The following is a 12315-nucleotide window of genomic DNA, read 5'->3' on the forward strand; positions in this document are numbered from 1 at the left end:
TTCGCCAGTAACTAGTCGAAATGCTCGAACGAGTCATTGAAAATTGGACTCCATAAGTCTATTTATCTGAGACGTCACCGCGGCCAAAATTTGAAAGAGATAATCTTCCGAATACAAAGGTCAAAGAATGCTCTTTCAAATTCTTTACATTATCCAATAAATTTGAAGTTTCTGCGTTTTCTACTTTGAAAAAGTAGAGATCTTCGAATTGGATCACCCTATATATAGGCGGCCTGTTACATGACTTGCCTCATGCTACCATATTTCACACTTAGTAGGTTCATCGGCTCTCGCTCTTTGCTTGGTTCGAGTATATTGCTTTCTCTTGCTGTTCAAAAATTAAAAATTTACAGCCATTCTTTACTATCTAATAATAATATCCAAACTTTTAGCTTCTTTAAATTGTGTGTAATTCAGTCTTAAAATTCAGCCGAAGGCTCTGTTAACATGGTCACTTCGCATAAAGAACGTATTTTATATGGTAAATTGTAAAATGAAATATTTTCCATTAATTTTAATTACTTTGCCTTTCATATGAAAATTGTTATGCACAAAGTTAATTCGTCAGTCACTTCAAAAATCAGAAAGCTGTGTGAAAGCTATCGTGTACGTGTGCGTGAGCTTTCGTAAATTAGCATACAATAATTGATAAAGTTCGCAGTCGCCCGGTAAACAGATTTATTTTGTCGTGTATATGTATGTATGCGTGGATGGAGCCAAAAAACGGAAAATCCAGAGTGTGGGAAATATTCTGCGGGTCATTCTGAACTACTTTCCCTAAGAGAATTTGGGTATATAATTGGTTTAGAGCTAGCTTATAAAAATATTTTTTTTCATAATTTTTTATTTGATATTCTATTGATCATTTTTCGGAATCATTCAAATTGTACAACTATTGTATATAACATAGCTCGCATGCAACCAATTATTTAGATTTTTTAAACTTCGCCTTAATATACATGCCTAATTTTTTGTATTCATGGGTTACGTGTCGGGTCCCAAACCGAGCGCACAACCCTGTGGAGGGTAAAAAATTCCTTTAGAATGTAAATACATGTGTAATTAAAACATTATCTTTCCTTCAATTTTCGATAATTTTTCTGAATAAAAGAAGTAACCAATGAGTGAGATGTCTTGATTCGCAAGACGTGGTAATATCAGATTAAACAAATGCGACCATATAAAGGGTGATACATTTCTTGCTTCCCTTTCTTTTATAGGATTTACGACGTTCTGTCTGGGAAGGAATAAACTTCGTGGTAATCTACCCACCCTGTTCAGGGTGGATGCAAAAACTTTTGAATTTTCACCTTGGAAAGCTTATTTTCTAAAAATGCATGAGATAAAAACTTAAGCAAATATAATTTCAAGCATAGTTTTTTTTTGACCAATAAATTAAAGCATACAAATATGCTATACCATGAGCATGGAAATATACAAAAACAAAACTATTTGGCAACTCGTTTTTTTCCTCATCATATGCGTTTTTCGTTGAACATGTATCGATGATTTGTTTTGTTTTTGTTTCGCATACTTTATGCCGCGAATTTTAGCGTGAGAAGTACATGTTGACGCTGTGGGACCTTAACAATTTTTGTGCATAAATTTTACACAGATAGTGAGTTTAACATACTTCCGGTGTTGACTAGTGGCTGCCAGCACTACAGCTGGTGAGCACTTCAAATACTCATTTTGCTGCCCTTTGGGGCATGCACAATATTTGGTGTTGCTGTTGAAGCATGCAACTTATTCGTTCAACATAAATTGATATTAATTCCCGGTAGGAATTCATGTCGTAAATTTGATGTTATTCGGATTAGCACAAAGAGGAGGGATGTGAAAGTCGCTAATTATTCCTTAGTTCTTCTTATAATTGAACTATAAGCGTTAATTTTATATCACGCGGCTGTTGCCATGAATGAGTAGCGCAGTTCGTGAGGGAAGGAATTCGAAGCATAAAACTATTATGAAGGGATTCAAATGTAGAATGCAGGGTTTGTTAGGAAAGTAATAGGATTGATTTTCTTGCGCCGTCTCTGTAGTTCGGATGCGCGCACCGCCTGGATTCGGTAGAGAAGTCCTAGGTAACGAAGAAGCAGCTGGTCAGTTGTCCCCAAGCACCTAGAGAGCCAAGACAAACATTTCGCGCAAGCCGAAAACGCAGCGTTCGTTAGAGCAGACATGATAAAATTCTGTGTGAAATTCGATAAATCTGGGATAGAGATCTGTGATATGAACAAGCAGGCTTACCCAGATGTTGCTTTAGCAAGAAGTGGTGTATTTCGGTGGCACCAGGCCTTCTTGGAGGACCGGGAAGAGGTCGCTGAAGAAGACCGTGTTGGGAGACCTGCGACTTCGACAAACGCCGACAAATCATTAAACTTGAACATGCGCAAAATGTGCGCGAAGATGATCCCAAAAGTGTTCACTGAAGACTAGAAATTGTGGCTTTCTTGTGAACAGCTACCTAACCAAGGCCGGATGTGGAACCCTCGGACTTTTTTTGTTTCTTTGCCTGAAAAGACCGATGAAAGGTAAGCATTTTGATACGACAGAGGGGATCGAAGCAGCATGCACTTCGACTCTCAATGCTATTCCGGAAAACGCCTTCCGTGAGTCCTTCAATGCTTGGAAGTCGCGCTGGGAGCGCTGCATCGAGGCAGAAGAATTATAAGATATAAGATTGGTTCAATAAATTTTTTTAAATCGTAAAAAGAGTAATTTTTGTACGGAAGAACTGAATTATTCGAACTCACAATCAAAAATAACATTCCACTAATCATGGATATATGACGATCCTAATAGGACAGAAGAACGCAAGGTGAAGTTAATTATAAAATTAACCCTGACTTTCCCTGTTTGCAAAACTACAGAGACTAAAGATGGAATTTGTAGCTCTATTTAAAAAAAATTAAGTCTACAACACCAATAATATTTATCTGTGATATAAGAGGATTGAGAGGACCGTAAACAAAAGTGAATTATATCTGAAGAAAATGGCTATAAAGTAATTAAGTAGTATTTAATTAAGTAAATAAACAATATTAAAACTATAATACAAAGAAAAAAGTTATTGTACACCTCACATACCTTGAACTCAATGAGTGTACGTTTTGACATTATTTCTAATATGCTTTAACTACTTTTTGCTACCAAATAATTTTTTTTTTTAACATTCGCCTGAATTTCCTGGGTAGACAGTGGAAGCATAAGCTAATTTTGGCTGAACGCCAAGGGTTAGCTCAAAATATTTCTTATTTAGAATTTGCTGTTTAGTTTTTAGCATGAATTCAGGTATTCTACAAAGTTAAATATATATTTCTATGTACAAAGTATATAGTTGTACAAAACCTTTTGCTGAGGTTCATTTAAAATTAACACGTAAAACTAAAAACTCACAGGGCGATGAAATATATGTGATTATATTTTCAACAACAAAAAACCGTTTAGCAGAATTAAATGTTGTGAATAAAAGTTTTTTTTCCCGCGAATGCGCTTTCAAAATATTCGGTGAATTCGGAGGTTTGGTTAATAATGTAAATTTTCAATGAAACTAATTTGGTGCGGTTAATGGAAATTAAAAGCAAATTTACAAGGCGTAAATAAGTATACATACAGACATGTGATGTTTGCAAAGTTTGTTTGAAGAACTGCTATGCGGAATCTACTTTATCACGAACATTAAATCCCTATATTTGAGTGACACAAAGCATTCAGTGAAGGTCGTGAAGTCATCGAAAACTTGCCTCATTTAAGTTGTCCATCCTCCATGTACATACATACTATATATATTATAAATTTAACGAATCAGTTCTTGAAAATCATCGTTTTGGTATCAGAGGATCTCAATAGCTTTATGATAAGGTATGTAATATTTCTTCTAATGAATTATTACAATGATGAATTTATGGTGTTTATCTAATAAAGCGCTTCAAATAGCACAGTCCAGCGTTTTCATATGGCAGGTATTGTAGATACAAATTAGAATACGCTTTGAATATTATGAAATACAGTGAAGTTTATAAGCAGTGATAAGTCGAATTTCCGAATCCTAGATGTACATCTTTTTATGGAAACTAGTAACACAATTATCTTCAATTCCTTCGATCTCCAACTACATTTCTTCATAAATTCAATAAAAAATTGTGGCTCTTTTTTAACCCTGCAGCTGAAGTCGCAGTGACCCCGCAATCAACTTAGCGACCAAATAAATGTATAGTAGGAGTGAATACTTGCCATCTTGAAACTTGCTGACTCTACAAGTAGAATTTTCGTTTCGTTTGTAATACTTATTAGATATCCAAGTTTGAAAAACTCTATAGGGGTCTGGCATTCTAAAACGAAACCCGTAGTGAATCAACGGTAGCAAACCACCAACTTTCATGGCTTCCTAATTTAGCATCGTTCAATTAAGGCGGAGTTTAAGTACTCCTGCAAATGTCACTATAAACGACTCTATATTCTTCTTTAAAAAAACCACATAATTACACCACAGATGACATGTAACCCTGCCTTTAAAATATTTAAAGCACTTTTTACGCGCGTTTACTTCTTAAAATCGAATCCATATAAAATTTACAACAGCATTATAACTCACTTCATGGTTAAGTAAGAATATTTTATGCAATTAATTTAATATTTTATGCACGTTTGGCGCTGTCATTTCTTTTGCGAACACTTTCATACACATACATATAATATTTAATAGAGGTTGTAGATATGTGTGTGTTTTTATATACTCCAGAGAAAACGATTTAGCAAATCTCGCCAAACCCAAAGTAGTCACGTATTTTAAGTCACAGGTGTACATTTAGTCCCAGTTTAGGTCCGCAATGTATACATGTAGTATATGTACGTGTGTCTATGTATTCACTTATATGTACAGATATACAATATATTGTATACTTATATATCTGAAGTATACGAGTATGTGATTAACTTCGTAAATAACTTTTTTATTTTGCCTAAATGTATTTACACGTCTGTTGAAAAAAATAGCCACCAATTTAGTGGAGTTTTCCACTTTAATATTAAATGCAAGTTTTGGGATGAAAAAAAAGAAAATTGAAAGTACGTTTGGTTCCAAAATCACTAAATTTTTTCAAAAAAGCGTCGCCTTAACGTCTCTGGAACAATGCCTTCCGACTACCACAGGCTGTCATGAAACATTACTATTACAAGGCGATAAATCTTGGATCTATGCTTGCGATCTGGAAATAGAATCGGCCGAACATCGTGACAAAGGTGAGCCGAGGCCGAAAAAACCCCGTCAAAGCAGGTCGAGAATCAGGGTTATTTTTTTCGATTATAGAGGTGTGATGCACTCCCAATTCCTTTTCCGGAAATTGACTTTAACAACTGTTTCGAGAATTATAAAAAACGTTGAAATAAGTATATTGGGGCAAAGAGGGATTACTTTGCGGGGAATGATATAGGTATTGGAGAATGAACCAAGAATTTCTATATTATGAAAAAAATCTGACTATTTTTGTAAGAATTTTGCTCCTATTTTGTAAGCAATAAGAATCGATGGAACTTTTGCATTGATTTTAGAAAAGTGTAGCTATTTTTGTGCGCTGTTGCGTCTAGGAAAATAGGCAACTAAGAAGTATACATACATACAAACAGTAAATGAAAAAAATCGTAGCAAAGATTGTCATTATGCGAGCACAATAAATCAGTTTAAGGACAGGCGAAAATGATGCGAGAAAGAGTGACATACGAGAGAGGTGTTGCTTTGAGATCTCAAATGTGCAAATAGGTACAATAAACGCTAGTACCGCTGTCCACGTATGCATATATATACATTCATTCATCGCCTGTGAGAATGCAATACAATTACCTGCATGAGATACAGTTCTTTTATATCACAATTTGGCGTGAAAATATGTGAAATTCACCTGGAGCAGGTGGATTATGTCAAACGGGGCACATGAATTCTAACTCATGGCTAATATATGAGAATAATATATTGCTGTACATATGTACGTATATATGTATGGAAAGTTCATGTGCTTCATGTATGGAGTACTGTGCATATTTCACGGGGATACACATAAATTGTCGTGAGGAGACCGCAGGGCGACAACCGGCAGACAACATCAATTGCCCTTCTAGACAGACACAATTGCTTTTATGGCCAATTGCTTTCACAGATACATACATATGTATTTGCATAGTTTTAGGTATATAACTATACACTTTTGGTGAATCGGAGTATTTGTTATAAATAAAATATGTACATAGTTCACAAGTGTATTGAAGTTGGAAATTTGGTAAAAGGTATATTTGGTTAGACATTTTCTGCTTTATTGGAGATTAAAGTGAGCAATAATGCCAGCATAAAAAGGAATTATTGTTTCATAGTGTTGAATTTAAATGAGATAGTTTCGGGAATGCAAAAAGTATATAAATCGATATGACTTCTTAAATTTAGTTGACTAAGAAATCCTCAGATCAGGTATCAGGGAGTTTAAGATTTTGTGTTTATGAGCAGGTCTCAAGTGTTTAAGAAGCGCCGATTAAACTCAGAGTTTGGCAATAATTAAAGTCCGGAAAATTCCTTCAGGAAAATATGTGAGTTGGTGGTAGTTTTGACCCGATTTTACTATTTTTGGGAGTAACTACTATAAACATGCCTTCTTCTAACTAACTAGCGTAGATACCTCTTACATGGTTATACCTGAGTTAAAAACAGCCCGCCAATCTTTTATTTTTTCGCTATTTGGTATCGATTCGATATACCAAGTGCAGTCTGGTTCTTCTCCATCTGATCTCTCCAACGGAGTGGAGGTCTTCCTCCTCCTCTGCTTCTACCGGTGGGTACTAAATCGAACATCTTCAATGCTGGAGTGTTCTCCTTCATCGGAACAACATGACCTAGACAGTTCAGCCGCTGTCTCTTGATTCGCTGATCTATGTCAATGTCTCGTACAGTTCATCGTTCCATTGACTGACATCAATATTATCGGCTTACATCTCAGCAGCTCGTATTATATTCTCCAGCAATAGATTGAAGAAGTAACTCGGAGTCTACTTGTCTAAAACATCGCTTGGTATCGAACGGCTCAGATAAGTCATTCTCGATCGTGACGGAGCTTTTGGTGTTGCTCGATGTCAGATTACGTAGCGGCGTTAGTTTTGTGGGAATACTAAGTTCGGGCATAGCAGCTGCTTCGACCATAAGGTGATGGAAAATCCGGTATATTAAAAGGAGGCTTATCTCACTGTAACTTAATGTCAGGGCTTCGGAGTGTACACACGTCTAAAAAAACTGAAGACGTGTCTTCTGTCTATCAAAACATGATCGATTTGGTTGGGGGCATTTCGATCCGGAGACAGCCAGGAAGTTTGATGAATTTTTCTACGTACTACAGATAACTCTATTTCGGACCCCGACGAGTCGTTCAGCCTTATCCCATTTGTGAATATTTAATCAGAGAGGCTGAATGTGCCGATTGCTGTGTCAAGTATACATTCTTTGTCCATCCTAGCCCGACACCATGTCGGGGGCAGCTTTTATAGGTGTGCTCCAAGCGCTCATAGAAGGCATGTTTTCTCTTCCGTCGGGGCGTGGGCGCAAATCAACGATATTTTGAAGAACTTCGCTTTGATGCGGATTATGGCTAGATGTTCATTCACCGGGGTGAATGATAGTCYTCCTCATAATCACCTTTTACCTCGGCGACGGACTTTGCGCTCCTTTAAATGGGCACTATAATAAATGTCACAAGGATCTACTCGTCTCCTTCCTTGTACCGTTCACCGTATTTCTTGATCGGCGCTTATATTAGCCTTTACTTTTAAAAGGACATCACCAGCTGGGCATCGGCAAGTGGGGTATTTCATTATTTTGTATAGTTTGTGTTTGTATTCGATGCCAAATACTTGTCTGGCAATTTTAACAAGGGGAAAAAGATTGAATAACGAAATTTCGTGTTTCCAATGGAATCACGCTTATGGAATCACTCAAAATGTTGCAGAAGTATTTTGGGAATTTACTCTACACCAGCATTTGAGTGGCACAAGGCTTTCAGTGAAGAACGTGAAGCCACCGCGAATGTTGTCCATCCAGCTTAGTTCAAGATGATAACATGAAATCAGTACTTGCAAACGGGGTGTTGTCAATAGAGAGATAGCAGAGGATCTCCACCTTTTTTTATATAAGGACTTAATACATTCTGGTTAATGTTTTGTGTATGAAACGTGTCGATGACTCAAATTACACACATTAATCCTTATTAATAATGATGTGAAGTAAATGTTGCAAAAGAGGTGCTTGCCGCCGTAGCTTTCATCAAGCGCATAATAACTAGTTATGAGACGTGTGCTTATGAATTCAAGTAGAAACTGTCCAACAATCTAGGAAATTGCGCTCTTGAAATGAGTCAAATCCGAAATAAACCGAAATCCGCTGCAGGCTTATAACAAATATATGGAAAATTTAATTCATCGTTGGTATACTGGTATACCTATTTCGATGGCGATAATAAAGATTTGTATTAAAACACGTAGAAATTTTTTTATGCCATCATCATCGCTGAGCACTGCGATCTTGTCAGAAAAGTTTTTTAGTTTACTACTTGAGAGTTAATATTTATAAAATACAAACTTTCATTTACTCATTAAACTCTTTTTTACTAAATTACCTTTTACCAGGAAACACAATATACGCTTGAGTATCGGTTGAGTTCCTAAATATATACATTTTTTCCAATTTTAATAAGTACTTTTTGCCAATTTTCCTCAATATCCTTCGTACGAGTACAATCAATAAATGTAAATATACTTAAGCACTAGCTGAAGCTTGCACGAGTATAAAATTACCAGTAATGCACTCGGTCATCCACACCTAATTTCAACCAATAAGTTCGTAATGTAACTACATTTATTATTTCTAGTCTTTGTGGTCTTAAGTGCCAAAAGTACTCTTAATGCTTGTATTGTACTTAAACTCCCTACTCGCGTGTGGAGCGACTCACAAGAGAAATAATACTTAAGTAAAGAGAGCATTGTAATTGCAAGATTTAGTAATTTGTCTGCGAATATTAGAAGAAAGAAAAGAAGTAAGAAAAGAAGTAGCCAAATAATAAATTCAATGACTCAGCCCAAAAGAATTGTGATAATAACTGAACAAAAAACTACTTCTCATTGTTTGAAGTAGTTTGTCTGCTCCACTTATAGAGTTAAGTGAAGTGAATGGCGTAATTGAATATGGTATATAGTATGTATATATTTATATATTATTGAAAATGTTGAGAGTTGGGTAAATAAGTCAGAAAATTAAAATCAAAATCGAAAATCGATACACATAATGGCTGAAAAAAAAAATAAAAATACTTTAGGGTTATTTTTACTGGACTAGATTTTTCACTATTATCTCAAAAAAGATTTATAAAATGTATCAGAAAAAAATAAACCAGATTTACTTAACTTTATAACTATACCAAAAAAACTTATTAAGTTTTGAATTGGTGCAAATATTCATTATAATAGAGCGTACGTGTAGTATGAGTAACATTTGGGAAACACACATAAATATGTACATTTTAATGAAAATTATACTTGTTGCTTGATTAAATCGTCTAGCTGTCTGTTCGAGTCAATACGGGTACGCTGGATTTGTTCGTTAATCCAAATTGAAGCTTTAATGTTAGGACAGTTTTTAACTAAATCTTTAATACTGCTGCTCCGCGAATATGTATTGAAATGTATTTAAATCTAAACTTGTCATTATTTTGTAAGCCAACTACGTATTGTTAGACACACTTTTCATAAAAAATATTGATTGTTCTTCATTCAGTACTAAATGCATTTTAGATTGCTTCTACAGGACTTCTGCGAGTACAGTAGAGCGATAATTGTGCTGTTAGGCTTAAAGAGGATCGGGACTTTTTTTGACTGAGTAGGACTATCATTATCAACCGGTAAACTGTTTTATTTTTTAATAATTTATTCTTCTCTACTGGCATAGATACCGCTTACGCTATTATAGCCGAGCTAACAACAGAGCGTCAGTCATTTCTATTTTCGCTGTTTGTACTGAATCGAATCATTCAAGGCTGGAGTTTTTTTTTCGAAAATATTCTAATAGCACTTTGAGCAGAATTGTGGTTAATGAAGCCCGCTTTTTGTTCATCTATGAATATTTCACTTAACGTTTAGATATGCATTTACATATATAATATATAATATGTAAGTATTTAAATATACAATTATTTATGTTTTTCTGCAAAGTCGTGTTGTTAGTTTCAGTAGTTAGGAAGTACTTGGCAACAAATGTGAATCATTGTGTAATTTCCCGAGAGTGTCTGGAATGTTAATGTATATTAAATACTTTCTTTGTTATTATTAAGAATGAATTGTAAAAATATTAAATTAGTAAATAAGGGTAAAGTCAATACGATTTATAGTATGTGTTTATAATATAATGAAGTTTAAGAAATGCCTATAATTGCAAGGTTTTACAATAAGGTAAAAATATTTGAACCTGCAGTCACAGCTTCGTCAAACAATATGAAGGAATTTCAAATATCAGAATATGTTGCACAAGTTCTATCAATGAAGATTCTAAATATATACCAAAGGGTAAGCAACAATTAAAAGTGTTCATTCGGCGAAGTGGTTTCGAAGCCGAAAATGTTGCTTACGCCCGGAAACGTGAAAATAACAATTTTTTGGTATCTACAAGGTTTGCAATACTTCGACTACCCGAGAAGAGCAAAAATGTTAAAATAATCTAATATACCAAATGATTCGACGTTGAACTGCAGAAAAAACGACCTAATTTGACGAAGAAAAGCAGCTCTTCTAACATGTGAACATATTCTCAAAAATAATTTGGTAGGTTTAGATTACGAATTGCTGTCATCATCCATTCGGTTCTACATTTTTTGGTTCTAAATTCTAATATAAGGTTTTTAAGTTCAGTCAGAAAGTGGAGTTGAATGTGAAGGCTATCTTTATAACGTGGCCTAGTCTGACTGCCTCTAGAAAACTTATTTTTTGTTTGCTTTGGTACTTATCATATAATCCTGGTGTATTTATTTATTATGATTTCGACTGCAATGTCTTCATTACATTCCATAAAGGGTTATACTTACTTAACCGTATGGTCATATATAATTATGAATTATATTTTAAGTATGAATTTAAAGTCTAAAAACTCTGCTAGGATCTATAGTAAAACATTGTCCGTGCTTCTCTTCTCTTATTCTCTATCACTCCAAATGGGGGCTATGTTGCCAATTTTCCATATTATTAATTATATTCGTATTCTTAGTAAATTTCATTTGATATATGAATCTAAAGTGTAAATACTCTGCTTATATTTCTACTAAAATATTGTCCATTCTTTACTTTTCTTTTAAGCATGACTGCTTTTCACTCTGAATCACTTTTTGGTTAGTTCCAGTTTTGTGACAAAATAGGAAAGTTTACAATTTAGAAGAAACAGAAAAAAAACCTGCTGTTTAGAAGCAATATTATTAAATTTTAGTGAAAAAATACCTTTATAATTCAAATGATATTTTTTATCACTCATTTAATGTGATTTCAACACATTTTTCAATGCGGAACTTCATTAATATTTTGCATTGCTTATTTAGGTTCAGCCCAACCTGAGCTAAATATTTCCAAGGCATATTATATAGTTATATATCTTGAGCTGTCCAGTTGTTGTTTAAATAAAAAATCTGAAGCCTAAAATTTGTTTATTATAGCATTTCTTTATTTACAAGTTTTGTAGTATACATTATAAATTGATACTTTTTAATAATTAGTTAATGTCTAAATAACTCTTTTAATTGCAATATATGTACATAGGTAAAATATGTTTTTGTTATTATAATTTTGTTTTGCAGAATAATTGTAAAATATTTCCAACATTATGCAACTTTACAACAAATGCTAAATATTTGAAAAGAACAACACTTATAACATCAATATAAATTATTTTTATGCAATGCAGCATTTGAGATAACCGACCTATATCACATTTAGAATTGAATAAATTCAAATTTTATTTTATATCTGCTTTTAGTTTACAGTTTAAATAAATGAATTTTTACTGCTTTTCAGAAATTATTTCTATAACTGTATACATATAATAGTTTTCATTAAATCAAAGCATATATATAATATTTTTAAATTTGATTTAGCTTTTCTTTGTATAATTTATATTTTCATATACTTAACTACTGAAGCAAATGGAAAATCTATTTTAATGTTGCCCGTTGTCGGTATTTGTTTTTAATTATTTATACTTATACTTATGCTTATATTTATGGAAAACAAAAAGGAATAGTCTTCGACTTT

General features: G+C 33.9%; 1 long non-coding RNA gene across 1 annotated transcript in view; it reads left to right on the forward strand.

Annotated features, from left to right (window-relative positions):
- Positions 1 to 3467: 3467 nt before the first annotated feature.
- LOC108974974 overlaps positions 3468 to 12315 on the forward strand; it is a 31137-nt gene continuing 22289 nt past the window's right edge. The window contains exon 1 of the long non-coding RNA XR_001993835.1: positions 3468 to 3864. This is a non-coding gene — a long non-coding RNA (uncharacterized LOC108974974). The remainder of the gene's footprint in view (positions 3865 to 12315) is intronic.

The sequence above is a fragment of the Bactrocera latifrons genome, unplaced genomic scaffold, assembly GCF_001853355.1.
Source record: "Bactrocera latifrons isolate USDA-ARS-PBARC rearing strain unplaced genomic scaffold, ASM185335v1 scaffold_6, whole genome shotgun sequence".
Taxonomy (NCBI): domain Eukaryota; kingdom Metazoa; phylum Arthropoda; class Insecta; order Diptera; family Tephritidae; genus Bactrocera; species Bactrocera latifrons.